Source organism: Gopherus evgoodei, chromosome 12 (genome assembly GCF_007399415.2).
Source record: "Gopherus evgoodei ecotype Sinaloan lineage chromosome 12, rGopEvg1_v1.p, whole genome shotgun sequence".
NCBI lineage: Eukaryota > Metazoa > Chordata > Testudines > Testudinidae > Gopherus > Gopherus evgoodei.
In genome coordinates, this window is record NC_044333.1 from 39,882,574 (window position 1) to 39,908,320 (window position 25,747).

Here is a 25,747-nt window from a genome sequence, read left to right on the forward strand (position 1 = left end):
GATTCTGCCCCTATTGATAGCAGTAGCCAAGCTCCTATTGACTTCAAGAGGAGCAGAATCCAGGCTGCTGACAGCACATGGGCTGTTGGATTCTCTGGTGTTCTCTTTTTTAAAATCTTGTGTTCAGTTTTCACACATTTTTGTCTCTTTGAGATTTAATAAAATAATGAGGGAGGGGGAATCAACAGGAGTTTTGCAAACTGAACAGGAAGTGCCTTGCATGCTTTCCGGATGCTGCGCATCTTCCAAAGGAAAGTTGTGGGTACAAAAAGGTGGCGCTGCTACCAGATTGACTATCCCTATTAAAAACAAGATGGGCCCTTTCTGGCGAGAGCACCCTGGGTAGGGATGGAGGGGTCAGGCGTGGGAAAGTCTCTGGCAGGAGTTTTCACTAGCCACATTAAAGGCCTGATTCTGTAATTGCAAAACTCCTCCTGCCATCCATAGGGGTAGGCTTGGTCTTTAAACATTCAGGATCAGATTCTGATTTACACTGAGGCTCTTTGCCCCACTCTGGCAGAGTAAAGGGAGCATAAATGACATTCACATTCACTGTAATGGCCCTTTTCACCGCCAAATTAATGTAAAGGGCCCTTAGTTTACAAGAGAATTCAGGCCTGAGGGGTCATTCAAAGACACTTCTCTCTTCTCTGCCACATCGCTCAGCTGAGACATTATTGATCTCGCTGTCGTGCAGACCTAAGGCCGACATAAGGCTGGGAGCTTTGCCTCCGTGTGATTGAAAGCAACGGGCCATACAGCGGGTGGTACTATACCTGTTCTCAGCTGGAAGTGCGAGTCAGTAAACAGGGCCCAGAGTTACTCGGCAGAACTGACCCTGGGCACATTTCAAACAGGAGCAGCTCACTTGAGTGACAAAAATAAGTTGTTTAAGTTCTCATGAGCCCTGCAGAGCCAACACAGCTGTGAGAGGGAGCCAGAGTCGGTCTGGCCCAGTCTCTCCCATTGCAATCAGTTGGAGTGAGGTGCCTAAATACCTTTTGTGGATCTGGGCCTTTCTTCTCATGCATCATCAACAGCACAGCCACCTGACGTTCCACGGTGGGTTACACCTACACCCAGGTATTCCCCACTGCCCAGCACAGGCCTGGCCATCCACAACAAACGATCCTCAGTGGGGCTGCCCAGGTGTCACAGATTTTGGCTGATTGATTGTTATTCCACTGAAGATGGTGGAAAGAACCCACCGATCCCAGAGAGAGCATCCAGCACTGGCAGATAAAGGAGCTATTGTTACAGATACACTGAGCCCTTCTAATCTGGGGGCACTAACAGACAAGCACCCTAGAGCCCCGCCACAGGGTCCTTATTTCAGTCACTTGTAAGAACAGAACTGCACGTTGGGACTGATCCTGCCCCACTGGTTATTGACTTACATGGGTGCAGGATCAGCCCTCGGGGGATGCTAAGAAGAAATGAGCGATATTTCAGGTGAAACACACATGGCCCCACAGTGCTTCTCCTCTCTGGGCGACTCGTGCAGCTGTCTGTTATGAGTGCCCCTCAGTATTCTGAAATGCAGAGTGCATGCCATGGGCATGATCTTGCATTACACTAAGGTGACTTTATAGCACTCAGTCCATGGTCCATGTTCCTAATCAGTGCCAGAGCCCTTGTGGAGGACAGACCTATTGCCTGGAGTCAGGAATTCCCTAGGAATCAGGGCTGACTCCCCACTGCCCTGCACCATGTGCAGTCATTTGCACCAGTGCAAAGAGCATGTAACGTGAGTGTCCAACACTACCTCGTGTTCTATGCCACATTGCACTGGTGTAAATGGAGGGGCAGTTCAGTGACGAACCAAGGGAAGGGATTGTTCCAATGGCTCCTCTTAGCTCTCCCAAACTGCAATGGGAGGCAGCGGGAATGCAGCGGACGCTAACGTGTTTGCTTTGGCTTGGTGGTGGTGTTGGAGTTTGGCTTGCTTACAAAGAAGCTGCCACAGAGGAATAAGGGCTTGGTTCTTTCTGAGGACCTGCTGCAGAGTCCCATGGGAATTTTGCCACGGCTGGGCGGCCATGAAGCGGGGGCGTGATCAGGCCCTGCCTTCGCAGCAGTTTCTTGCTGCAAACTGCAAATGCATGCATCTGAAAACACACTGCTGCCTTTTTAGTTCATCAGAGCAATTAGATGGAGACAAAATTCTCATTTATCATGTCTGATAAACACTGAAATATGACAACAGCCAAATGCGCATGTTGCTGGTTTTCCCCAAGAGCCGTGTTTTTGTGCTGGCTGGAACGCTGGTGACGGCCCATTACACTGGGATGTAATCCCAACTGCAAACGTTACGGCATTTCTCACAGTCGTAGCCTGTCCACTTACAGAACTGCTGTTTCCTGTCCTATTCGGCAGCCCTTTATTCTCTGTCCAGCTCACTAACAATCCATTGACCTCCATCAAATAATGCAATAACTTACATTCATGTAGCCCCTTTCATCCGAAAGGGTCTCATGGCGCTGACACCGGAATGTTCTTCACACGCCACGGGGTGGAATGCAGCAGCTGTGTAACAGGGCATTGCAAAGTTCTACCACAGTTTAGGACAGGAAGTGGAGAAGATACGATAGCCACATGAAACGGCAAGGGGAGCTTAGGAAGGCTGAACATGATTACCAGAGCCAATTCACCCCTGGCCTCCTCTACTCATTTACACTAGTGCAGTCTGATTTGGCAGCATTTTACATGCTTTTTGCACCAGTGTAAATTATTGCACAACGGTGCAGGAATGGTAAATGGGACCCCTGGAATGTGACTAGGACCAATAACACTACAGTTGAAACACCATGGCATCTTTGATGAGGGCCTGTGCTCAAGGTCTTCATTTTATGGCCTCTTCCTCCAGAAGACCTCTGGAGGCTCCCTTAACACCCTTTCTGTAGTGGCACTGGCTCCACATGATCTGAGAGAGAATAGTGCCATCTACCAACGCACTGACCTCACTTCCTGGCACCCTGGATTTTCCTATGACATTTCCCATCCAAGAACTGACTAGTCCAACTACAGTTAGCTGGGGAGAGCTGCTGTGATCATAGCCAAAATCGTTTCCCTGTTTCCCCCTTAGGAATGTGTTGCCACTAGCTCTCAGGGGATATCAGGTCGGCTTTGTTTAGCTTCTCATAACCTCTGATACGCCGTAAGCTCATGGGCTGCACTGGCCCAAAAGGAGATTTGTGTTGCTCATCACCCGCTCCTCAGATACAGGGCTTCACAATGAAACAAAAAACTGCTCCTTTCCACAGTCAGCAACCAGCCAGCCGGATCCGAAATGACTCAGACATGCCCTCACTTGTAGCTGGAGAATGCACTTTGGGATTTACACCCGATTGTTATTGGCTGAGGCAATGCACCACTCTGGAACATTTTACCACCTTGTTCCTGGTTGCCTATACCACAAGAGCCCCAGAGATTAGTGTGAGTGTCTGGAGTCAGGCCTCCCTTTTGTAATACAGGACAGCAAAGGGGGGTTCTGTACATAACCTCACCGATAGCAGGGTCACTTTCCTGGACTCCCTAGAACAGCCTGACTCAAGTTAGAAGGAAGGGAAAGAGAGCTAAAAATGCCACTAACCACAGGTAAAGAGTAAAACCTTCCCTGCTGGATGGGACATGGGATGAGTCTGACTGGAAGCAGTGGACAGAAAAGCCCTTCTCCGCACAGCAAAATTAATCTTTGTTTTCCTTCCCAGTGACTCTCTGGCTCACTGCAAAGTCCCACAAATCAAAACAAGAGCAAAACTCTAACTTCTATTTTTATGTGGAGGGAAATACATTTCCAAACAAAGGACTTTCCTTCTTTGCGTCTCAAGAGGTAAAACTCAGCCCGTCCCCAGCTGACCCCACATAAGTCATTTCCCAGCATAGCAAACAGAGCATAAGTCATAAAAATGATGTATAACATTTAAAAAAAAACCCACATGTCAAGTTTCAATGAACATCTCTCCAAGTCAGCACTGACTCTCACACACTTCTTCTCCAAGATCACTGCTTCAGTTTGTTGCTGGGGGAGTCAGAGTGGTCTAGTGGTTAGAGCGAAGGACTGGGAAGCAGGACTTTCTGGTGCCATCCTTAGCTTCTGCCTGTGGTTTTGGAAAAGTCACTGAACTTCTTTGTCTCTTAGTCATCTCCAGGGTAAATAGCAATATTGACCTCTACCTCACGGAGGGGTTTGAGAACTGATGTTTGCAAAGTGCTTTGAGATCCTCGGCTAAAGGAACAAAGGATTATTATTCCCTTTTCCTTAAAGGAAGAATTGTTCTTGGACAGGCACTGGGCGAGTACAACAGAGGCAGCATGCCTAGACATTCTTTCTAAACTAAAGGCTGACTAGACCATCGCTCCACGTAACGGACACCGTCAACTCACATCTGACCCCAAATTAAAATGTTGTAAAAACAAGCTTTTTGTGAAAGCCCAAGATCGGTAGAAAGGTTTCATCAGCTAAAGAAAGAAGGAAAAAACAACAACAAAAAGTTGTTTCCAATCAAATGAGCATTCTGTGTGGTTCATGTTGTTCTAGGATGGGAATGCTTCTACCCAAGGATTCCCCTGCAGTGTTTGACAGGGAAATACTTAACAAGAACCTAAAGATGAAACTGACTCTAAACAGATGTGAAATTGACCTCACTGATGTTCATTGCCCAAGATGAGAGCAAAGTAAAATGTAAAAAAGAGCAAAAAGAGCAAAGGACAATCTGGCTGTATAAAATTCTTTCCCTTCTCAGGATGTAAGGACATAAGGAACCGAGCTTTACAGGCACTGGTTGTCAAGCTGACCGCTCCCTTTAACACATCTCTAGTCATTTCAGTGGCTATCCAGCACCACAAGCCATTGTTGAAATAAAAACACACCTAGACTTGGTTGCAAGCTTAGATTGGGAAGTACACAACATGCAGTGCTGAATGATTTGGCGCAATGCACTTAGCCCTCCATGGGACTGAATGACTGAAATGGGCCTTGGCTTGTCAAGTTAAAACATGATTTGGGTTCCTGGATATTGGGGGGGGATATTTTGAATTGCTGTTTTTCCTCAGGCCACAACTGCTGCATCAGAACCAAATGCGCCGTTAAGACACACTGGACAGACTGCTGAGCAGGAGGACTGGATACTCCAGAAGACAGATCTTTAATGAAATTCTGCAAGAAAGGGGCACTGAATGAAAAACAGGGGACAGAATCTTACACTGGTTAATTACTATTTTGATCAGAAGCATGTTAAGGCAAATTCAGATGGCTGGATTGCTCCTAAGCAGCCCTTGTTTTAAAACCTACATCAAACTGTTTTGTAGCACATATACATGTATCTCACTTAGCCCTGGGTTTCTTCCTTATGACTCAGAAAGTCTCCTGAGAAGAATTATGAATCTCCTCAACACTAAGTCTAAATCAATCAGTCAGCCACTCTGAACGTCTGATGTGGAGCTGACCGTTTCTTATGCCTATGAGGAGAGACTGGCTCACTGCTCTTGCAGCCATTCGTGCAGGGAGGAAAATGACTTCTTCCAGCCGCGCAGAAAGGGAAAATTTGTGAAGCGAAAATGGGAGAGATTTGCTGCAGGTGGGCACAAAATGAGGCTGCCTCCCTGTGGAACTGGTGGCCGCCTCAGAGTATGGAGTGTTCAGACACCAGCCGCAGGGCTTCGGGAAAGCATCCACACAGGATACTCCACTTTGCAAAGGAGAGAACACGGATCCTGCGCTCTCGGCCCAGGACTGGCTTCTGGTCCATGGCAGAAGAAAAGGGCAATGCCAAACCCTGCAGTTCTTCCTCAGGCAAAATTCCTCCAGACATCAGTTGGAGAGTTGACTGAGTGAGGACTGCAGCATCAGGCCCCAAAGAAGCCACCATTCTTCGATGGTCACAAACTGATATTTTCCAGAGTGACCACTGATGTTAGTACCTCCTTGGGGGGTGGGGGTGGTAATAGACTCCTTCCAGGAGGCTGATTCTCAGGAAGTGCCCAGCACCCCCCCTTCTGGAAACCAGGCACAGAACAGCTCCCTTAACAGGGAAATGCTTCTCTCCTTCCCCTCTCTCCCCTGCATTGCCTGTCTGGTGGCCCTGCTGTGTAACTCTCTGACACCGCATGTGGCCCTCAGGGGAACCCTGGCTATTTAGATAGCGAGATCTTCAGGGCAGGGCTGTGGCTTTGCTCTGTTTGTGCAGCACAAGCAGGTTGACCCTGCCTGGGGCTTTGGGGCACTGGCCTAAAACAAATGGGAATCAGAAAGGTTCTGCCCCGGCAAGGCCATGTTAGATGCTGTCTCAGGTACTGCCCTGAGCCAAGTGTTTGGTGGGGACAGGTCCGGCTCTGGTGGCAGCTGGCAGAACAGGCTACAGGGGAGTAGGTCAGTTGCTCCACTGTCTTTTCTGTCCCTTTATTGACTTCCCAGCTTCGTCCTGTGGACAAAGGTCTCTAACACCCCAGCTTTGCTGCACATGCCGCCTGACACTGAAAACCTACCACCAACCAACCAGCCACTGCGCAGATCACTTGGCAGGACAGACCTGGCTCTTGGCAGCCGGGCAGGGGGGTCCCCCCCACCAAAAAAAGTTCTTTCACTCGCCCTGGCTCCTCGTGGGGCCTGGGCCCCTGGCCCTATGGAAGAATCCGCAGGGGCTCCGGTCGGGCCAGCTGGAGCCGGAATCAAGTCAGCGGTGTGGCCCTGGAGCCCGAGCCCCGAGTGCCTCTGTCTGTCCGCAAGCCAGGCCAGCTCCCGGCCCCCTCACCTGCTGCATCCCCTCCATCGCCGCCCCCACAGGCACCCGCCAGCCGGGATCTGAGCCCCGCATCTTCCCACCCGCCACGCGGGGACGGGCACAGGCAAGAGGCTTCCTGCTCTCCCCTAATTGTCTAATGAATCCAATCCTCGGGGGGGACCCCCGCCCACGCAGCTCCATGAGGATCGCTCCCTGCCTTTGTCTGCAAGGGGGGGGAGTAAGGCCACCCCATTTGGCGCTCAGCACGACCGGCAAGGACTGGTCCCTGTCTGCCTAGAAGGAAAGTTTAAAGAGCCTGCGTCCCCCGCGCGCCGCCGGGGAGCGCTCCCACGGCCGGGGCAGGGCAAACACGCCAGTCCCAGGGCACTTCCACGCGCGCGCGCACGTTCCCCCGTGGGGAGGAGAGGGACTTACTGGCCGGAGGTCGGGAAGGAGCCGTGAGGTAATTTCACACGCCCGGGGACAGCCGGGATCCAGAGGCGGCGGATGCGCTGCTCGGCTTTCTAGCAAAACCCAAAGGGAGTTAATCCAAGCGGGCTGCGGGGGCCGACAGGGGGCTGCGCCCTTGGTCCCATGCCCCGGGCACCTGGCCGAGGCTTCCTGCGGGGGCCGGGCGCTCCCCTGTCCGGGCGCGCTGAGCTTCGCTGCGGCCGCGCCGGGCGCTCTCCTCCCTGGGCAGCGCGGTCCTCAGTCTCCGCGCTCCTTGTGCGCGCTGCCCCGGCGCAGTCCGGCCGCCGCTGGCCCCGCGGCTCTTCGGCAGCCAGGAGAGGAAAGGAAGCGCCGGGCGCTGCGCTGCGCGGGGCCCGGGTTCTTTGGTATGTGGCGGTGGCGGCACCGGCCGCCGTCCCCCCGGGCGCTTTTCACCTCCTGCCCGCTGGCTGCCCGGGCAGACCCCCCGCTCTCGCCTGGTTCCTCATCTTCTCTCTGCTCCCTTCACGCCCGCCGGGGCTCATCCCTCCGGCCGGGGGCCATGGAGCGAGGAGACCTCTCGGCCAGGGAGCCCCGGGGCGCACGGGGGCTGCTCTTTGCGGCGCTCTGACCCCCCTGTTGTTTAGCCCGTTGGCTCGCCGGCTCCGACTCTCTCCAGCCCGGGGGATTCCGCTAGCGCCGCCGCCTCCTCCGCTCGCCTCTGCCCAGCGCCATCTGGGGCGGGCTCCGCCGTGTGATCTCCCTCGGACAACTTCCCCGAGCTGTCAGGCTGCCCAGCCGCCGCCTCCTGCTCCTCCTCCCGCCGCACCAGGCGCCCCGCAGCTGCCTCTCGGTGCCGGCTCCTCGCCACCTCCCCTTCGGGCAGCTCCTCCCTTAGCGACCCCTGCCCCGAAAGCGCCGCTGGGGGAGCGGGTCTGCCGAGCCCGGATCCGCCTTGCCCGGCTGCAGCCCCCGGGCGAGCTCCGAGGGGTTCCGGGCGCAGGGGGGTTCTTCACGCGCGCCCCGTTCCTTCCCCGGGGCGCCTGGAGGTGCGAGGCGATCCCACCCCCTCCAAAGCTGCCGGTCCGGCGTGTGCGCAGGGGAAGCCCCCGGCCGGGTCCTTTAGTGCGTGGCCAGCGCCCCGCAGGCTGCCGGCTCCCGGGTCCCGCGAGGCAGCGCGGCTCGTACTTCCCGGTGCATCGCGCCTCCGCGGCTCCCGCTCCGCACACCCGCCTTTTGCAGGCTCTTGGCTAACTCCAGGGTCCGGGGCGCTGCACCCTCCCGCTCCCGCCGCGAGCCCAGCAGCAGTCGGGCCGTTCAGCGAGGGCTCCCTCCTGATGGTGTCCAGCCGCCAGCAGCCCCGGCCGCTCCGCTCCGCTCCCCGCCTCGCCTCCCGTCTGATTGAGCTCAGGCTCCGGTGCTTCTGACTTTGATGCAGCGCCCGGCAGCCTAGGGGGTGGGCTGGCCGCACCTCCCAGCCGCGCCCTGCAGGGGGCGCTCCACTACTGCTGCAATCCCCGCCGGCTCCGCGGCAGATGTCACAGTGCGCGCAGCCGGGTTGCTGCATTTCTTCGGGGTGGGTTTTTCTCTCTCCTGCTCTTTGGGGCAGGGCCGAGCGGGGGGTTGCAATGTGGAAAATGCAGATCGAATTTAATATCTTCTAGAAGAAGCAAAACGGATCCACCTTTCAGATGCACAGAGTGCAATGATCAACTGCCCCTGCACCCGTGCACAGGACGCTGTGTTAACGTGCTCCACACCTCTCTCTGTTCTTTCTCTCGCTTTTAGATTTTCCCTTTGTCTGTGGCAGTCTGGGGTTCCTCTCTGCCTTCTTCTGGGGTTGCTGTCTTTTGAGTGCTTCCAACTTTATTCCCTAAAGAGGCTGCTCCCAGGTTCTTGCTGCTACCATGATTACAAGAGGGCATGGCTTGAGACTTTTTAAAAAAAGAAATCAGATGGCTCAGCTGCAAAATCTATCAGCACAGACAACTTTTTAAATGCCCCCCCTTGCAGCTTGACTAGCGCGCGCGCGCACACACACACAGAGTGGAAATTTTCCCTCCCCACATACCAATTCCACTAGAAAGTGTTGTTCCTTTAGTGCAAGGGTCAGTAGAAAAAGAAATACTAGAAATAAGCCCGGCCTCCTGTGTAGCTGTTGGGCTTGTCAGGTGGCCTGCCTGTGTGCATTGTTGTGGAGCGTTTGACACACACATGGATTCTTTGTATTTTGTTTTTTAATATAATAATTCCCCAAGACCCCCTTTCTGAAGCCTTTTTAGCAGGATCCATGTCATGACACACAGCCCCTGCTGGAGAGGCCTGTCAAGGCAGCCATGAAGAAGTGATGTTGACCAGCGAGACTTTTCCTCAAGAAAACAACGGGACTTTCATTCAGGCATGGTACTCTGACCCAATTCAGCCTTAGAACAAAAGTGCCACCTCTCCAATATCACTCATTTAGACCCAATTTTACTCCCATATGACATTTTACTGCCTTCTGATAGTACCGCAGAAAGGGATCTGGGGGTTATAGCGGATCACAAGCTAAATATGAGTCAACAGGGTAACACTGCTGCAAAAAAAGCAAACATCATTCTGGGCTGTGTTAGCAGGAGTGTTGTGAGCAAGACATTAGAAGTAATTCTTCACTCTACTCAGGTCTCAGCTGGAGTATTGTGTCCAGTTCTGGGCGCCACTTTTCAAGAAAGATGTGGACAATATGAAGAAAGTCCAGAGAAGAGCCACAAGGATGATTAAAGGGCTAGAGAACATGACCTATGAGGGAAGATTGAAAAAACTGGGTTTGTTTAGTCTGGAGAAGAGAAGACTGAGAGAGGATATGGTAACAGTTTTCAAATACATAAAAGGTTGTTACAAGGAGAAGGGAGACAAATTATTCTCAAACTCTGAGGACAGGACAAAAAGCAATGGGCTTAAATTGCAGCAAGGGCCGTTTAGGTTGGTGTAACAGGGTGCTGGTCAGGAGACCTGGCCAGGCCCCTGTTAGCCCCAGCTCCAGAGGGAATTAATTGGAGCTGGCAGGGTATGGCTGGTTGCCAGGCTAAGGAAGAAACACCTGTGGGTTTTATGGGCCGGGGGCTGTATAAAGCTCACAGGAAGGAAGCAGAAAAGGGAGGACCCTGAGTCTGGAGTCCCCAGCTAGCTGTCCCCCAAGGGGCTACCTAGACTGAATTGAACTGTATCTAAAAGGTGGTGAGAACAAACACTGAAAATAAAAGGGCCCTGGTGTCTGCACAGAGAGGTCTCCGGTTGGTTTTTGAGAGGAGCGGTGAAGTGCACTGCTACAGTTGGACATTAGGAAAAACTTCCTACCTGTCAGGGTGGTTAAGCACTGCAATAAATTGCCTAGGGAGATTGTGGAATCTCCATGTTGGAGATTTTTAAGAGCAGGTTGGACAAACACCTGTCAGGGATGGTCTAGATAACACTTACTCCTGCCTTGAATGCTGGGGACTGGACCAGGTGACCTCTCGAGAACCTATGAATCTATGATTTTAGACCCAATTTTACCTCCATTACCTAAACTTCCTCCACTCTACAACAGACTGGACTTTATTTCCCTGTTTTATTGTCAGTTAGTTACATCAGAAAAGCTGAATCACGCAGATTTATTGCTGGAGACACCAGCTCCACATCTGGACACCCTTCTGCTGATATTTTAGGGTGTGTCCCTTGGCTCGAAACCGGGTTGCCTCTTCGGGGGTTAATCCTGTTCCCACCGCAGTCAGCTGGAGTTCTAGTCTTTGGCTGGTAGAGAGGTGTATCGCAAAAAGTAATCAATGTGATTTCACCATGTGAGACGATTAGGTCAAATGGTTACCTCAGGGTATCCAGAACAAGAGTCCTCACTGCCAAATTATTCCTTATTACAATGAGGTTGCTAACTCTCTCTCCTTTCCCAGGAACTAACAAAAGGCCAAGCTACTGCCTTCTGGCACTGTTGTGTCCCTGCAGAATTCATCTTGCAATGGCCAAGTCTGAACAGCTCCTGGACACCATGATTCAGACAGCCTGAGGCCTGGACAGGTACTAGATAGGTTCTCATCAGAGTTACTTGGTACAGATGCAAACTAGTTCTGTTTATCTGTACCAAAGCTTGAGCGCAACCAAGGGCCCCAGAGAAGGGGACTGGTGGGTGCTGTGCTGAGCTCACCATAGTGGAAGTTCCTATGACAACGAGATGCATGTATGCAGGGTTGCTGTAGCCGGGTCGGTCTCAGGACATTAGTGAGACAAGGTGGATGGGGTAATGTCTTCTACTGGACCAACTTCTCTCTCCCCACCAGAAATTGGTCCAAAAAGAGAGATTCCCTCTCCCATCTGATCTCTCCAGAGAGATACTTGTCAGGTTCAAACCGCAGAGCTGGGCTCATGCTGCAGAGTTGGGAGGCAGAGGCTCAGGCCTGGCTTTGATGGACTGTGACTTGTGTTTGGAAACAAAGGGCTCGATCCCGCCAACCCTTCAGCGCACTAATCTCATGGGGACCCTGCAGGGCTGGTCCCACCACCTTTAATTCTGAGCTTGAAAGGCAATGTCATTTCCAAGCTCAGTATCTTGGGGTGGGGTGTCCTTTCCTCTAGCTCCACCAGCCATGGAGCAGCAGCAGAGTCCCTGCCCAGCAGCTACTGCAGGCAGTTGTGCGGCCCTAGTTCCTGCCCTCTGAGGTGAGGGGGAAGGACTGCAGAATTCACAGACTGGTGGATTCCCAGGTCCCCAACCCCTCTGGGCCTCGCGCTTACCCTGCATGAAGCATCCCCACTGACAGCTCACAGGGAGCCTGGGAAGCTGGGTTCAGCTCTCCAAGCCCTGTCCCCCACCACGAGTAGTGCAGCCCCACCTGTCTCCCAGCCAGCAGACCCCCTGCAGCTGCAGAGGGGGGAGGAGAAGGGTTTGCCCCAAAGAAACAAATTTTTCAAAAAGCAAAGGCTGACATGAGCATAGGAAAAATGCACCCACGCACACCTGCCTTTGCACACACAAACAGAGCTTGGTGCCTGCAGAGCCTCCTTTGCATAGACAGACACCCAGCTGGCACATGCAAATACGCGGGGCCGGGGGGGTTATGTGAACACGGATTCCCTGTGCACAGTTCAGACTCCGCTGCCCTCCGGAACACGTGTCCCTAAACATTTGGGTCTAGTACTAGATAGCAATATTTTCCTTCCAAATGGCAGCGTTAGATGAAAGCTACTTGGCCTCCATTGCAGAGTTGGCAAAGGCCTTGTGCTGAAAACTCTTTCTCGTGGAACTAGCCCCGCTGATTTTGCTGGGTCTACTCACGTGAGTAAGTGTGCGCAGGATTGGGCCCCTTGTGTCTGAATGATGAATTATCCCTTTTCACCCATTCCAAAAGAGAGACCTGGCATGAGTGAAGGTCACCATCTCCTCTGCTGCGGAGACGTGACATTTTACCGGTGCGTCGGCATTGAAAAGGCAGAAACAAAACTTTTGTCTGAAGAGCCAAGCAAAGCCCATGTCATTCAGCCAAGGCAGCCATTGGTAGGGAACTCTGTGCATGACCTGAATGTCTGGATTTATAGGTGATGGCTTAAGTCTGATATGACATTTATCTTCACAAGTGAGGAGACAGATAACTTATTCATGCCTGGGTCACTCTTCAGTTATCCGATGTTTACTCGCCAGTGGAGATATCATTTCAGATCCGGCTCAGCCACCATCTTACATTTATTTCTGCTAACATGGGGATCCTCTCGCTCTGCCAGGGGAATTATGCTTATAACGTATATAGCAGAAACATTTACTTGGACAACAGAAGTTGACCACATGCTTTAGCCAAAACGGCCATCGATCAAATTGTTTCCAGCTGGATTTCAACCCCTCAAATAGTTAACAGCCTCCCCGGGAGCCAGACTTTGCTCCGGACAGGTGAACAGAAGCAGCTGCCTTATTAAACATTTCCATTTGTGTTGAGTAGAACAGGGTCCTTTCACAAATCAGGGCCATACAAACAGCAGATTCATCAGTTTCTAATTAAATGATGGCAGCGTGCACATTTAATTAAATAGACTGTTTGAGCAATTCTTTATCATGGCCCTAGAGATCAGCAGAGCATCCCATGGCATGACCTTGAGATGGTGCAAGACAAGCCTATTCCACCCAGGTGCCTGTGGACCTCCCTCAGGGACATCCTGCCAGGAGGAGTTAAGGATTTGGCTGGTTTGTTTAGTTTGTGTTTAGGTGATGGATGCTGTCAAATCAGCTTTTTCATTTTGTCATTGGGGCTTCACAGGATCACAGAAACCAGAGAGGGAAGAGACTTATTAGGTTGATCCTGCAACCCCACCTAGCTCATTATTCAGGCCCATTATGTCCAAATGTGCCCACAGATGTACATACACAGCCTCTGTCGACAGCCACGAGAGTCACGTGTATGCATGAGAGCTGGGCGATGCGACAAAGCCTGCCCTGAATTATGCACTGTGCAGCCCAACTGAATTCTAACCCAGGGCAGAAACTGAGCCGTGTTCTGTATTAGGAGCGAAAGCTCTCTGCACAAGGGGCCGTTCTGCATTGTTTGAAGGCCCAAGACTCCCAGTGGGGTCAGTGGAAAGTTGTGGTCTGAAATGCACACAGAATCGGGCTCGGATTACTGGTTTATACGGGCTCCTCCCGTGATACCCCTCTTCTTTTCCTTTGTTTCGCAACCGCTCTGAAGTCCAACACCAACCTGTGTCTGGTTTTTAGTCATTGTGCCAGCGGGGTTTGGCTCCAAGCCTGAGAACTTGCAGGGAACTTTTGGGCAGAAGATACTTTTACGGTCAAGCTGCAGAATGGGAACTCTGACCAAGCCTGCAGTGCGATTGGGGCCAGGTGACGTAAGCCTCTATCCCCATGAGGAGTCCCAGCTAAGCTGTTTGCATGAGTAAGGTCTATTCACATAAGATTCTGCTGGATCAGGCCCCTCATTGGTGGCCCTGTGTGGGTGTGAGAGAGACCGCGAGAGCGTATCCGCTACCAGAAAATGGCTTGGGTGATTGATCGATATCCAAACTCATGTGCATCATGCCGCATAGACGGCTAGTTATTGGCAAAGCCAGCCAGCTACAATGAGTTATGTCAAGTGCAAGGATAAGCCCTTGGGAGGTGCCACTCTTGCAAATCTAGCAGCCGGCGCTCATGCATCCCTCTTCATGGGCTGTATCACCAGCCTAGCTTTGTCTTCTCCTGCAGCTTTGCTCCAGCAACAATCTGTGTGGCAACTGGGACAAGCTGTAGTTTGTTGGGGTTTTTTACTAATCAGCAATAAAAGCTAACCCATGTTGGTTGACGGGAACACGACGTGTTTCCCCTGGGTGTAAGTTTGGGTGGCAGGGTCTGTTTCCTTTCTATTCAGTGCCCAGGGACTGTAATTTCAGTCTACTGAAGTCATAATTTACTACTGTGAAAATAAACATCTGTGTTAGCTTGTTTTATTCTGCGGGCTTTGTATGAGTGTTAATAATTCACAACCTGCATACTTCTACATGGGGCTGCACCGCCTGGTTGATTGCACAACCCTTCCGCTAACACACAGAGACGCATGCTTCCCCCTGTTCCTTTTGCATGGGTCTCACACACAACAGATATCTTGGTATGTTTCTCCCAGGGGTTCTATCGCTCAAGACAGATAGGAGATGATGAGAGAAGTGCCACTTAGCGCTAAGCCACGGATAAGGAGGAAATCAGGAGGAAGGCTGCTGTGAGATAAAGGTAATATTTTATGTAAAGGTGATGGAGTTTAAAATCTGGGCGTTTTGGAAAGCTTCCTGTTTCTGAGCATTCTGGTGCTTGTTTGTTTGCTGTATTTGCAATAAATATTAAAGGAGATTTTCCCCATCAAGGTCAAATCCAGCCTGCAAGTCCCTCTGTTAGGATAAAATTCTCCACCCAGCTCCATAGGGAGGATGTCACCTTTAGTGCCCTGCTTGGGTAGCTATAATCCCCACTCATGCAGCAAGAACCTGATATTCGGAGTCTAGATCTGCCCCGCTGCCTTCAGAGGAGAAGTTTGCCCATATGACTAAGAGGTCAGTTTGCTTCATAGCATGCTGCACAGGTGACCCACTGACAGATATTCTCTTTGCAGGACACCTGATTCCATCAGCAAGACCATTTTCAAGGTTCCCAGGGCAGAGGAGCACCCCCATGGGAACATCTGAGTCGCCAGGCCAGTGAGGACAGGCTCAGCTTGTGCTTTGAAGGTGAGGTTCTTCAGAAGTCCTATCTGAGACTTTGAACCGGCTTCCAGGTCATAACAAAGGGGAGTTCAAACCAGGCCTGAGAGTTAGGACACCTGGGTTCTATTTGCATCTCTAGCGTAGATTTCAAGTGTGACCATGGGCAAGTCACTCTGTGCCTCAGTTTCTCAATCTATGAATTGGGAGCGATTGCCTATGCCACAGGGGTACTGCCAGGCTAAGCTTGTCATCTTCAGAGGGAACCTACTGTAGAAAGGAACAAGGAGTCCAGTGTTTTTGTTGTTTTTAGAAAAAAGAACAGGAGTATTTGTGGCACTTTAAAGACTAACACATTTATTTGAGCATAAGCTTCTGTGGATACAGACTAACACAGCTACTCCCCGATACTGTAGAAAGGCAAACTGTTATTGACCAGAGGGATGAGATTAACCAATTGGTCAACAACTACCACTTAAGGACCCGTTCATGGCTTCATGGGACACTCAGCAAAATGTTTTTCAGGGGCAATTCAGGCTAAGCTTCTCCATCACCTTCTCCATAGGACGTGAACATACACAACATTGTTCTATTTAGCTCTGTATCGTCAATGGAGACATTTGCATTGGAGACCATAGTAATGGGTATTCTAGAAAGCTAGCTAGAGAGGGGTGTGTGGGGCTGGATGGATAGAAAATTGGCTCCTGGTATTTTTCCCATTCAATGTCAGAGTCCTGTTTATGATGTGAGAATAGCATCTGCAGCAGCCTATTGGGATTGTACAAGCAGTGAGCAGAAGTGGTGGGAGCAGGTGAACTGCTAAGCAGTAAGGATTCTGTTTTCCTACCAGTGTCCTTAGTAAAAAGGAAGCAGGAGAACACGCCCAGGAGGGGGGCAATGGGGCAGCAGGGCTGTTCTCCAGAAGGAAGGAAAGAGAATGCTAAGTGCCATGGATCCGCTTGCAGGGTGATCTGGGGCTGATGGCAGTGGAGAAAGGGCACAGCTGAGAGAGAGAGGGAATCTTATGGGAGGGAGAAAAGAACAGGCCCAAGGCGAAGCCCCAAGCAGAGCTCCTGTGGAACCTGGTGGCTAAAGGTCCTTTCCTATGAAACAGGACATGATCTCAGGTCTTCTAATGCCTCCCACCTTCAAACCAGCACAGACCTGAACTGCCAGGGACACAGACCGTGAGCTGTCCTTTGCTACCAGGCCCCTCTGCCCCAGAGAATGCAAAGGGATGGGGGGAGGGAGGTTGAGGTAATAGCTTTTATTGGACCAGCCTCTGTTGGGGAGAGAGACAAGCTTTTGAGCTCACCCAGAGCTGTTCTTCGGCTCTGGGAAATCTCTGAGTACGTTGCCCAGATCTGCAGAACAGCCCTGTGCAGCTCGAAAGCTTCTCTTGCTCTCTCACCAGCGGAAGTCGGCCCAATAAAAGATGTTCCCTCCCGCACCTTGTCTCTCTAATATCCAGGGACTGATGCGGCCGCAGCAGCACGGCATGCAACTAGAGAATGCTGGAATCGCAGCCCTGCCTGTGGCTTCATTGCACAAAACACCCCCGTGGGTGGCACAGCCTCTCAGAGCCTGGGTCAGCTGACTCGGGCCAGCAGAATTCATGCTATGGAGCTCAACGTAGCCGTGGAGATGTTCCGACTTGGATTTCTGAGCCGGGGCTCCCGGGAACATCTACACTGCTAATTTGAACCCCAAAGCACAAGCTGGAGTCAGTGGACGCTGCCGCAGGGGGGGTTGTGGGTTTTTTTTTTTGCAGTGTAGACGTCCCCTGCACACAGTGGCTACCTTTAGCGTGCTGGGATCACACTGCTCTGGGCAAGGCTGGCTACCACACTCCCCATGCCCTACTGCACCACAGCTGGGCCAGTGTCAGCAGCTGCAATGGTGCAACTGGCCAGATGGGGTTAGTGAGAGGCTTGGACTCCCTCAGTCTGGTCTCGGGGTTTCTCACCTTCCCTGCTTCGTTTGAAAAGCAGGAGGAATATGGCGCTTCCCTCGTTTGCATTTGCATCTTCCCAGCTCTTTATCTTTCTCTCTGTCTCTGTATTGCTGCAATTAAAGACACTTTAAAACACAATGATCTGGCTGTTAATGTGATGGATGACAGAAGCTTTCTGTCTGGTTTAAATCATCCCCTAGAGTGAGCAAACGGCGCTGGATTAACCCCTTCCTGGCCCAAAACTGGCTCCATCCCCAGGCCCTGTGGATATTGTTTAGAGAGTGAAATGACATGCTAGTGTATCTAGATTTCATTCCTGTAAAGTGACTCTTATAAGGCCCGTGCAGCTGAGAGAGCCCCTTATTTTCTTTCTCTTGCGTTCAGAAGGGGAACAAAGATGTGTCCTTTTAGCTTCTCAGCTGGATAAGAGGGAAGGGTGATTTCACTTTTAAAGGCATGTTTATCCATCTCTCTGCTTCCTGTTGGAGATGATCCGTTCCCTCAGCAATAGTGCAGAAGCGTACCACCGACAGCGACACTACAGCTTAGGGCAAGTGTGACCAGCCAGGCATTTCGCCAAGCAACGCAGCAAGGAATTCCCAGCACTGCATCTCTGCGTGCACGACGCACCTGCAGATACACGTGCAAGAGGGGCCACCTCCTGCCTTCAGGCAGAGGCATACCGCTCCCACTGAGGGCCATGGCAAACATTTGTAAACTGAGTTTGACGAGTCTCAGTCTAGCTCCCAGGAGACAGGCATCCCCATCACTAAACTTCCAGCACCACGGGCAGTGCTAGTGGGCCCTGCCTGACCGTCTCTCCCCTACTGGCTGCAGGAGCAGCCCCTCTGGATCAGGAGAGAGGTGTAGGGAATGGCACCTGGCACTGGAATTATCCCACAGCTAAAGAGAGGCCCCATTCCCCAGTCTGCCACCTTTCCCCAGCACGTAATTGGCATGAGCACCTGAGCAGTCACCTGGCCTCTCCTGCAGCCAGCTGGTCGTGCTTCCAAGTTGGCAGGAGCCTGCAGCCAGCTCTGGAAATAGTTGGCAATGGTGAAGGGAGGGGTTGTGGGAGGGAAGATCTTACACTTCTGCATTCTCCGCAGCTTTGTTTCACTACTGTGGGAAAAGAGATTAGGGCAGGCTGGCAGCCAGGGGTTAGCAGATAAGTGAGTGTTAGCATTGGATAGGCCATCTGGATCAGTTCCAGCACAGGGCCTAGCAATCTCTCTCAGACCAAATCTGAAACCAACCAGCAGGCCTTGCAGGGGGCCAAGCCAGAGAGGACGGGGGAAGCACCCTGGCAGGCTGGCAAATCCATGGCCAGGCAGCTAAAAGTGCCTTTCCCCTGGGCTGCCTGGCCAGTCCTCTGCCCCTTTCTCAATCTCTCTCCCTCTGATTTCCCAAAACTATCGAGAGAGTCGAAGGGGGGCTGGGTTCTGGGAAAGTGACAATGGGCAGACAGGGTAGAAAGTGCTCTAATGAGTTTCTGTCAGTCACCCAGACACATGATTGATGGCTCAGTGTGCAGCTACTGAGCATTGGGGATTAAGTGCACATGTTATGTCAATTTCCGACTCCCGTTCTCTCTTTGTTTAAAGAGACAGTCTCTCCTTCCCTTGCCCCTTCCCCACCAGTGCCACAGGCAGGACCATTAACTTCATCTTAAGCCCTGCTCAGAGGCTGCAGGTTCTCTTTTTATGCCCCCATGGGCTTGACAACATGCCAGGCCTTAGTGGGGGCACTGCCCTTAATTTTGACTGGGTAGAGGGTGCCTCTCAGTGGGGCTGCACCAGTGATCCTGAGGGTTATTGCAGGAGCTAGCTGCATGCAACCACCTTGCTGTAAGCAGCTATAGGGCACTTCTCATCTGTCAACCTCTGTGTGCTGGGTCAGGATTGTTACCACTAGGGAAAGCCAGGCCAGCTTATGCCTCTGTTTTAGCCCACAGAGGGGAGAAGAAGCTGGAGAATTGGCCAGGATGAATATCTGAGCTCCTAACAAATCCATGAGCTGGGGACACTACGATTTCACAATTTCCCCTGTGTACTCTGGGGGAGCCAGACTAGAACCCTGGGCTGATAGTACCATAAACACAGGCCATAGTCACTTGTGCTAGGGGAGCTTTCCCTCAGCTGGCAGCAGCAGGTCCTTTATGTGCTTGTGGCTGATTATCAGAGGGCCTGAGAGAAGTAGCATCCTTCCTTCCCCTTGCCCCCAGCTCCATGGAGTCCCCTTCCACGCAGATGGGGCTCTGCAGTTCCTGGGGCAGTGGCTGTACAAGGAGGGTGTGGAGCTGGGGGGTATCCTCTGACCTCAGAGCTAGCCTCTTGTCAGCCCAGCAAGGACTTTCCTGGTTGGATTCCACTCCCTGCCCTGCCCCCCATCCCCAAGAAGTGGGCATGGGGCAATGGCTTGTGGGAACCAGTGACAGCCTGTCTGCCCTGGGGGCGGTGCAAGGGCTATCAGTGAAGGGCATGGTATAAATGCCTAGAGAGAAACAAGAGCTGAATGGGGAGAATATACTCAAGTGGCACCCTGAAACCTCGCTGGAAATGGTCCCCAGCACATGTGACTCAGGCATTGCAGCTGGCACATGCATGTGACTCACACATGTCATCTGACACATGCATGTTCAACTCAGGGCTGATAGGTAGCAGGCATGTGTGCAAACAGGGCCCAACACCTGACATATGTGGGTGACTTGGCTGCCACACATGGCCTGTGTGCATGAATCAGGCGTGAAGTGTTGTGCACGTGTGCAACTCAGGCAGGCTGTCTGGTGTGTGTGCATGACACAGGTGTGACACTTGGCACAATTATTCCTTTTAGACACCTGTGGTTGGCAGAGGAAAGTGGCTGATGGGGGAACAGTGCCTGGAATGGATTCTCTGGGGTGAAGCAGGGTCACTGTGCAAACGCATGTGCCCCAGTATCAGACATACCAATGCCAGGGCCTTCTCCCCTGAAGCTACTGGCAGATCTGGCCCCTTCAAAACTCCTCTCCCCTGGGGTGGGGTTCGAGGCTGCACAAGTAGCATCGCAGGATTCAAATGTGCTTATTGCAAATATGTGTCTTTGTGTTTGAGGATGATGTGAGGTCTCCACTGGCCTGTGTTTATGGGTGCCTGGCTGGCTGATTGCTTGCATATGGGTAGAGGTGTCTGGGCCGGTTTGCAGGAGAGGATGTGAGGATGTTTGCATGGATGTTCACTGGAGGAGAGAGGGTGGTAATAGTTGGTTGTGACCCTGCTGTGGTGTCTGGTTTCACCCAGTCCAAGTGGTGTCCTGCCCAGTCTTGCAGGAAATGCCGATGGTTATTATTAGCAGCCAGCGAGTAGCTGTCTGCAGAGTGTTGATGCAATGCAGTCTGGGAAGAATTCAGAGTCGCAATTGCATGGGGGGGAGAAAGAGAGAGGCAGGCAGGACTGGACACCATCGGACATCTGTGACTAATACACAGTGTACAATGTGGCCAGGAGATTCCACCTCCAGAGACGGTGTCACAGCCAATTTCCCAAGCAGGGAGAAATTTGCCTTCAAGGCAGTGATGTCTGGGCCAAGGCCAAGAAGTCTACCTGGGTAAGCACAGGACTGGGAATCATCGGTCTAATATCGCCTTTGCCACAGCCTCGCTGTGTAGCATTTGATGAGCCAGCTGATCACTGCCCACAGTTAATAATTGCCCAGCCCTTTGGAATTGCTAATTATGGGCTGAGTTTGCTGAAAAGTGCTTGTGTGTTTGCACACCCAAGTTGTGTATTTTTACATCAGCTGTTAGCTCACACAGTTATTAGGGTTACACGCACAATCACATGAACTGTACACACACAGTTTTCCATGCACAAATGCACAAGCACTTTTCTGAGAAAATGGCCCTATTTATTGCATACAAAATAGGACAAACCCTGACTTTCCTGTCTCCCTCCACTGGCAGAGTCTGTCCTGCTCTGACCCTGTCTCTCACCAGATGTTCCACACCCTCCTCACCCTCACAAACCTCCTTTCCTCACCACATTATAGTTATAAGGTTTAACGTCATCCGCACCTTCCACTAGAGTCCCACCAGGTGTAGTCCCACCAGGTGTTTAACTTCATACCTGCTGTTCCTTCACTCTCTCCACCACCAGTCGTCTCTGAGCGTGTGGGCAAGACCCACCAGACAGATACCTGGGAAAGAATTCTCTGGAGTAACTCAGAGCTCTCCCCATCTAGTGCCCTGTCTCAAGCTGTTGGGGTTTTTGCTACAGGCAGTTGCCGATGGGCTACTGTAGGCCATTGTAGGCAGCCCCATCAGACCATCCCCTCCATAAACTTACCACGCTCAGTCTTGAAGCCAATTAGGTTTTTTGCCCCCACTGCCCCCCTTGAGAGGCTGCTCCAGAACTTCACTCCCCGATGGTTAGAAACCTTCACCTCATTTCAAGTCTAAACTTGTTGGTGGGCAGTTTATATCCATTTGTTCTGGGGTCCACACTGGTGCTTAACTTAAATAACTCCTCTCCCTTCCTCGTGTCCATCCCTCTGATGTATTTATAGAGAGTAATCGTACCTCCCCTCAGTCTTCATTTGGTTAGGCTAAGCTAGCCAAACTCTTTGAGTCTCCTCTCATAGGGTAGGATTTTAATTCCTCTGATCATCCTAATAGCCCTTCTCTGCACCTGTTCCAGTCCAGTTTGAATTTATCTTTCTTACAGGAGACCAGAACTGCACACAGTATTCAAGATGAGGTCTCAGCACTGCCTTGTACAATGGTAACACTTCCCTGTCTCTACTGGAAATACGTCGCCTGGTGCACCCCAGCACTGAGGCCTTTTTCATGGCCACATCACATTGAAGGCTCAAAGTCATCCCGTGGTCAACAACTATACCCAGGTCATTCTCCTCCTCTGTCGCTTCCAACTGATAAATTCTCAGCTTAAATCAAAAATTCTTGTTGTTAGTTCCTAAATGCATGACCTTGCACTTTGCATTATTAAATACCATCCAATTTCTATTACTCCACTTTACAAGGTCATCCAGATCTTTGTGTGTGATATTCTGGTCCTCCGTGGTCTGGGCAATACCTCCCAGCTTTGTGTCATCTGCACATTTTATTAGCACACTCCCACTTTTTGTGCTAAGGTCAGTAATAAAAATGTTAAATAAGATTAGTCCCAAGACGGATCCCTGAGGAACTCCACTAGTAACCTCCCTCCAGCCTGACAGTTCCCCTTTCAGTACAACCCGTTGTAGTCTCCCCTTTAACCAGTTCCTTATCCACCTTTCACTTCTCACATTAATCCCCATCTTCTCCAATTTAACTAATAATTTCTCATGTGGAACTGAATCAAATGCCTTCCTGATGTCCAGGTAGATTAGATCTACTGCATTTCCTTTGTCTAAAAAAATCAGTTCTCTTCCCAAAGAAAAACACTAGTCATTTTGTTACCACCTCTGGAATCCAACAATTGAAACAATTGTAGAAAATCTACAGTTACTTTCTATCATTTATTCAACTTTAGGAAACATCCTAACAGCCCTTTCTTACCTTAATCACCTGTTAATCACTCTGGTTATAAACAAAATCCTGACTCCCTGCCTCAGGGGCCCAAGCCAGGAGCAGCACATCTGTCTCCTCTGCTGTACTCATTGCATGGCACACTCAGGATCCCTGCCTAAGGCTTTCAGTTTGGGGGGAGGCAACGCCCTCCCCCCACCTCCCAAACTCCACCTGTGGACGTGATGGCAAACAGAGCGAGGCAGAGAGGGCAAAGGAGTTGTTCTTAGCTGACTATTCTCAGCTAAATGGATCCTCCTACAGCTCAGCCTCCTGCAAGGCTGCATCTCCTCCCCAGGGAGGATCCCAACAGGGGAATTTGCAGGCAGGGGTGGGGAGGATACACGCGCATCACCATCAGGTGCAGTTCAGGTTAGAGTCACCTGTGCCCTGTCTGCTGAGGGGCCCAGGGGATAGCTCTCTGGTTGTAGCAGCAGAGCTGTGTGCACTCTGAAAGGACAGGGTAGCAAAGAGGCTTGGGCAAGCTGCATTCCTTTGGTTGTTTCTACTGAATTGACACCCCCAGAAGACCTTTGATCCCTAAAGGGATGGGGCCCAGGTAGATCTGAGCCCGACATTCCCTCTCGAGTGTGACCCCTTTGTAAATGACAATCCTGGTGTTTCTATGAACAAAGTGGAGCACATAGTCCATCCGTCTGACTGGTTAGCAGCCATCCACAAGTTCCACTGGCTGAACCCGTTGTTCTCAAGTAGGTCTCTCCTTTGACACACCTTCTAGTACTGAGGGTGGAAGCTTCTGCATCTCTCTTCAGTTTATTTCACATTAAGTAGAACATTTCTGCAGACATTTTAGTTCCACTTCCCAACTGAATAGTCCGTTTGGAACTCGTTCAACACCCAAAGATTTTCAGGTCCTAGTCAGTCCTTAGAAGAGCTGTTATCTCCTAAACTCTGGATAACTTGGGGTGTTTACGGTGTTCAGGGCTCACTATGCAGTTGGATATGTGGCACAAACTTTCTGCTTAATGTGAAATAAACTTCTCTCTCTAATTGAACACCTCACATGTCAGTGGATTGTTCTGGTGATCTGTCCTCTTCGGTTTCAGGTTCCATGGTTTTGTGTCAATGTTCACGTCTTTCAGTGGCTGGCATGAATGCCACAGCTGTCAGATCAAGAGTTTCCAAGTTTACAGGTCAACAACATCCTCATTTCCCAGACACGGCTGAAATGTTTCTGCCTCTGAACTCAGGGTCTCTGTGCCAAGGGCAGTATCTGGTACCATCACATAATGCGGTTCATCTTCACTCTTATGATCAGAATGACCAGAGTCCATATTCCTGTCCTCATTCTGATCTCTTATTGTGCTGGTTTGTCTTGTTGGTGTTTTTTGCTGTGGCAGTTTCCAGGGTGGGGTTCTATCCCCAGGTAAGAAATCACTGGAAAGTAAAAGCTTGGGGTGAAGAACTCTAACACATCCTTTTCCATCTTCTGCTTTTACTTCACAGGTTGGACTATCACTTTGACTTTCAAGTACTACTTGAATTTTATCTTCCCAGTAAGATCTTAATCTGCCTGCTTTCCCTCTCTCTGAACAGTTCCTGACACATACTCTGGCTCTGGCAAGAGGGCGCTGACCACCGTGCACTTTCTGATCATACTGATTTTTACCATGAACAGCGGATTTTTGAGAACATTTTCATGCCAGTTCATAAGCTTCTTTCATCTGCTCTTTCCATTTCTCAGCTTAATCTTTATGGCCTCCAGGTGCAGATTCAAAGTTCATAGGTAAACTAAATGCAATGTCAACAGGCAAATATGGTGATCTTCTACCTAATAAATAGAATGGTGAGAACTCTGTAGCTTCATTTCATGTACAATTATTGGCATAGATTACCTTATTAAGGGAGTTTTCCCTTCCAGTTCTTTCGTTCTTTTAACAAGGTTCTCAACATAGCCAGCAGAGTTTAGTTCAGCCTGTCTAACTACCAGAACCGGCTCTAGGCACCCGCAAAGCAAGCATGTGCTTGGGGCCACACAATTCCAGGGGCAGCATTACGGCCATCATTTTTTTTTTCCCGCTTGGGCAGTTGTGCTGTTGGAGCTTGGGGTGGCAAATTTTTTGCTTAGGGCAGCAAAAAACCTAGAGCTGGCCCTGCTAACTACCCATTGCCCTGTGATATGGGGCTGTGCGGCGGGCATGGATCAGTGTTCTCATCACACTCCCTGTCAGTACCCAGCCCGGGCCGGAGAAGCTAATGATCCAACTAGCGGACGAAATTTGGTGATGAATCCTGGTCACATGCCACCTGAGGCACATTGCACATATGCTAAAACGATGGGGTTGTGCGAGATGTTTCAATTTTACAGTTGTGCTGTACCCTTCTGAATAAATTATCTTCAAAGTCTGACCCTTGATGGATCCTTTTGGGGAAACCAAATTTTAAAACCAAGTCACTGAAGATTTTGCCTACCACAGTCTTGCCGGAGTTGGCAGTGCTAGGTAGGTTTGAACAAGCCTAGTGAAGTGATCAACTACCCCTAAGATGCATCCATAGCCTTCTTTGCTTCTCTCTAGATGCAAGAAGCCTATTGATACAAACTCAGATGGTTCTGCTGTAGCTAGCTGAGTTGGCGGAGCCTGGCAGGCTGGTGAATCTCTGGCAGGCTGATGAATTTCTTTTGCTTAACGCATGTACAAACTCTAGTGATATGATGTTCAATGTCCCTCTTCATCTGTAGTCAATAAAACTAGTCTCTTGTGTGACTGATTCCTTGTTCTGATCCTAAATGTTCCATCTCTCCACATAGTTCTTTTGTATTTTACAGATAATAGCAGTTGGTTTAGCAACATTGTTTTCCAGTGAAGTATTCCATCTTCATCCAAATGCAACCATCCCACTGAGACAGCTGATCTTACCCCGTTCTCCCACGTTCTCTTC

General features: G+C 50.8%; 1 protein-coding gene and 1 long non-coding RNA gene across 5 annotated transcripts in view; one reads left to right on the top strand and one right to left on the bottom strand.

The window, feature by feature from the left end:
• CBFA2T3 (CBFA2/RUNX1 partner transcriptional co-repressor 3) overlaps positions 1-25,747 on the bottom strand; it is a 112,158-nt gene that overhangs the window by 65,752 nt on the left and 20,659 nt on the right. The window contains exon 2 of one of the 4 annotated variants that reach the window (XM_030582013.1): positions 17,317-17,414. The exons of 1 other annotated variant lie outside the window; for it this stretch is intronic. The gene's annotated coding sequence lies outside the window, so the exon portion shown is untranslated. Of the gene's footprint in view, positions 1-7,153; positions 7,377-17,316; positions 17,415-25,747 lie in introns of those variants that run through there. 2 more of the 4 variants (XM_030582012.1, XM_030582011.1) reach the window with 2 other exon arrangements.
• On the top strand, positions 1,494-21,675 carry LOC115660532. Its single transcript, XR_004002833.1, has 3 exons — positions 1,494-1,506; positions 9,767-9,768; positions 17,629-21,675. It is a non-coding gene; the product is annotated as an uncharacterized LOC115660532 (long non-coding RNA).